General features: G+C 42.8%; 1 non-coding gene across 1 annotated transcript; it reads right to left on the bottom strand.

The window, feature by feature from the left end:
* Positions 1–210: 210 nt before the first annotated feature.
* On the bottom strand, positions 211–283 carry trnar-acg (transfer RNA arginine (anticodon ACG)). Its single transcript has one exon. It is a non-coding gene; the product is annotated as a tRNA-Arg (tRNA).
* Between the last annotated feature and the right edge of the window lie 4,115 nt (positions 284–4,398).

Raw genomic sequence — 4,398 nt, 5'->3', positions numbered from 1 at the left:
GCGCTGCATTTTAAGAGCCATGATGTTAACACGGACATGGTTAATAGTAGTCATGTTTAGCAGTTGAACAAGCGATAAAGATAATCACTGTCATTGACTCTCATGTTCTCAGGGATATGTAATGAAGGCATTCTCATTCCTGCAGATGGGGAGCTCACACCTTATTTCGGCTTTAAAAAAATCGCTTTTTAAGCGGGATTAACCTGCAAGCGAGCCAGGTAGGATTCGAACCTACAGTCTCCTGATCCGTAGTCAGGCGCGTTATCCATTGCGCCACTGGCCCGATGTACAGAGGCAGCCTTAAGAACCGTGATGTTAATACGGACACGGTTAATAGCAGTCATGTTCACAGGTTGAACAAGCAATAAAGATAATCACTGTCACTGCTTCAGTCTAATCTTCATCACCTTTCAAAGCAGCGAACTTTCCAAAAAAAAAAACACATATGTCCTCATGAAGTTCCATTCACACTCTGTCTGCTCAGTCATTTAATGGAATCACTGCTGATGTGATGAATTTCGAATCCACTTTTTCAGCATAACTGACGTGAATGTGAGCCTAATCACCACATTGTATATACCAGTTAACTTTCAGAGGTTTCGAGTACAGAAACGTCTTTTGCGAGTATGCAGGAAAGTGAATACTGTGAACCAAGCAAAAAAATCCCTTCATGGAAATTAATCCAGTGCAAAGTCAAACATATAAGAACGGCAGATGACGTAAACATTTCTGTGCATCACTCTGCACAGTGCGTCTCCAAGAATTGACTCTTTGCAGAATTCTTCTTTGTAATTTAGGCTGTCCCAGTTGTAGATACTCTTACAATCCACAAACAAGTATCCTGCTGAAAACTACTTACTTAAGATTAAAATAGTTGACCATCTATTCGACCAGCTGATGTCCCAATGTTCCCTGCTCCATGTCAATACAAGTTCTTGCAGGTGAAATTGGTGCTCCCAGCATGATGTCCACTGCTCTTTGATGCGTGGGAATTGAAGCCGCTGTCGTTAAGGCGAGAGCATTTAGCCTCGATATTTCACGTGCCTCTGTATCATCAGAGAATGGCACTGCGCTCACCGATTGCATTTTCGCAGCCACATGCTCGCGCTGAACGCCATTACCATTTCCAATTAGTTTTGAGTACACTGCAAATCAATTTCTCTGATTCCACGCCCTTGAGCTGGGATTATATGACATGCCATTATATGATTACGTCAAGAAGTGAGGAAATTGGTGAAGTAACCGATGTTAAAATACAGTGTGATTGAGAAATACATTTCAGCAATACTCTGCACTATCCCATGACCCTTTGAAGTTTTGTAGATATCTCGCAAACTTAACATCCTACAGCCTCAGTGTTGCAAACTCTGCAGTCCCTCCGGACATAGAAGCTATGTATTCAACCGAATCTGAGTTCCCACATCTCAGTCACTGTTTGACAAGTATTCCTTTGTGCGTGTGGTTCTTTTCTTGGCATAACCTCTGCCACGATCCTTATTGCTTTTTGCATCGTGCTTTTCGATGTGGCGCCAGGATCATGAAATGGTTCTTCCTTGGCATTGTCAACACAGCAAGTTCTGCTCGAATCACTGTCACAGCAATCGGCATTTTTCCCGCTTTACTCCATGTAATATGTGCTTAGCAAACGCTGAGAAAATCAATCTTTGTTTTACATGAAAATACTCTACGTGGTGATAGGTTTCCTTCTTCAAACACACGCTGTTTCACATCTTTGCGTTTCACATATCATAATCACCCTTTATCGGAGAAATCTCTCCTTCCCACAAGAACTAACTCGCCTAAACGTCCACCCTCCCATTTCACTGAGGTATTGCGCAATATAATACTGACATTTACACTGTGCATTCTGTACAACTGCGGTCACTGTTTTGGGTGAAAGTGCTCAATCTCATGGTCGGCATCTTCAAGCAATTCAATCCATTTAGATGCAGCTGTTCTGTAATTAATCCTCGTGGAGCAGCTTTTACTGACACGGACAAGAGATTACTGGAACATCAATCTCAGGATAAGTGCAAAGCACAGGTTTGAGCAAAAGATGTTTTATTGGAAAAGACAAGTTTCTGTGGCTTTCTCCAGTCATTTATTTCATTTGTTCATTCGGTTCCCCCGAAATATTGCGTGCAGTTCTACAATTCACATTACAGTAGTCATGTGATCGCACTGGAAACCGTGCAGAAATTTACCAAGTTGAAAAGTTTAGGTTATGAAGACAGATTGTTTTGACTGGGGTTGCTTTCTCAAGGCAGAGGAAACTGAGGATACATGTTTCATATGCACTATGTAATGAGCGACATGGACAGTGCAGACTAAAATAAACGTTTCCTCTTGACCGATCAACAGGGACAAAGACTGAAGTTAAGAGATGGAAAGGATTGAGGAGATATGCAGAAAAATCTCATCAGCAAGCGGATGGTTGAATCTGGATTCACTGTCTGAAGGGATGTGCAGAGGCGAACCCACATAACCTTCAGAAATACACGGATCTGAACTTGAGTTGTTAATGCATACAAGGCCAAGTGATGAAAATGAATAAAGATAGTCAAGCGATTGCATCTGACGAAAGCATGTACAACGACCTTGAGGGCTGTCATTCTACACATGCGTGGTATTCGGGTAGCTGTCCATGGTGGGCTAGCAGGTCCATTTTTTTCGCTTTCTTCGCTGTCACCCGGCTTTGATTCTCAGTCCGGGAGTTGGGGTTTGTTTTGATCCTGATAGTGACATCAGCAAAAGCAACCACCTGCAAGTGGAGTGGTTTTAGTACCTCGGATCAATTAATGACGTCGAGAAATGAAAGACGATATCCCAGCCTCTTAAAGAAGGGGAACGGTGCCTCGGCAGTCTCTGCTCATTCAGACAGTTCACTCTCCATTCTCCTTTGATTCCGCTTCCTAAAGGTTTTACCAAAATTTTTAAAGCTGAGACTTGGCTCTGTGTCTTGTTTCCTTTTCGATTGCAGGTGCCACAGTGAATCTCGGAAAGTTGACAGGTGTAAAGGGCAACGTGAGCAACGAATTCAGCTTCCTCACGAGTGATGACTCTGGGATATTGACTCTGACGTTCGCAGGGGCATTTAATGAAGGGACTCTTGTCCATGCAGTTCAAGGTGCAAACCGCATTTCGGCTTCAGACCAGTCAGTTATTAGTGCAATAAAGTCAGCGCTGCCCGCAAGCCAGGTTGGAATCAAAGCTCCACACAGCAGATCTGTAGTAAGGCACGTTTTCCATTGTGCCACTGGCCCGTTGTATGTGCTACATTGTGCGGGAGATTAGCTTTTATGTGAATTTGAAGCCTCCATTCTTGCTCTTAAACCAAGTCGAAACTTTAACTCCAATCTCTGGACCGTAATATCCATTATCACACTGTGCAGGCGCATGCTTGAGGTTGGTATTCTGCAGAGTTGTGATCCAAACACGGACATGACCAATCGTACTCATGTTCACAAGTTGAATAACCAGGAAAAATAATCACTGTTAATGCTTCATTCCAATGCTCCACTCTTTGTGCAGAGGAAGGTTTTGTAACGAAGAGACATTCATCCTCATGAAACTTCCATTCACTTTGTGTCTACTCAGCTATTCAATGGGATCTCCGCTCATTTGATGAATTTCAAATTCACTTTACTGATTTTGCTCCATCACTTTTGATATACTAATGCCTAATCACATAATCGTATTCAAGCTAATTTTAGAAGTCTGAAAGTACTTCAACGACCTGTGCGAATTTACAAGAAATTGAATAAAATGAAATGAGCAAACAAAAATCCCTTCCTTCCCAGAGCAGAGTTAGCCATATGAGAAAGCTCAGAGAGCGTAAACATTGCCTGCGTTTCTCTCAGTGCAGATGTCAATAGAAGCTGCTCCAGGTAAAGCTGGAACTTCCAGCTTAATGTCCCGGTGCTCCCTGCTTCGTTTCAATGGAAGCTGCTGCAGTTGAGCTTGGAGCTCCCAGCCTGATGCGACGTATACCACGTCAAAAGAAGCTGCTCCACGCGATGTTGGAACTCCCAGTCCCCGGCATTTCAATTCACTCTATACTTTCAGTGAAAAACTTCACAATCAATGATTTCATTACTGAACACATTTCTGCTGGCTCATCCCCATCCGCATTTCTAGTTTGATCTTCGCTGCTGCACCATAGAGTTTCTCGTATTTCAGACCTGAAACCTGGCACTATATGATATTCCACAGCAGTGGTCACTTCCTTGTATGACGAAATTGGTAAAGTAGCCGATGTTAAACTACATTTCTTTTGCAGAAATACATTCCAGCAATTCCCTGCACTATTCCCTGACGCTTTCATTTTCTGGAGAACTATATCAATCTTCGCCTGCAACAAACTAAGTGATGAAATATCCATTGGCTCTGGAGATACCG

This window comes from Chiloscyllium plagiosum, unplaced genomic scaffold (assembly GCF_037043375.1).
Source record: "Chiloscyllium plagiosum isolate Xiang-an unplaced genomic scaffold, Cpla_swu_hap1 HiC_scaffold_45, whole genome shotgun sequence".
NCBI classification, from domain to species: domain Eukaryota; kingdom Metazoa; phylum Chordata; class Chondrichthyes; order Orectolobiformes; family Hemiscylliidae; genus Chiloscyllium; species Chiloscyllium plagiosum.
The sequence above is the reverse complement of the archived record's forward strand: the minus strand, read 5'-3'. Positions and strand labels throughout refer to the sequence as shown.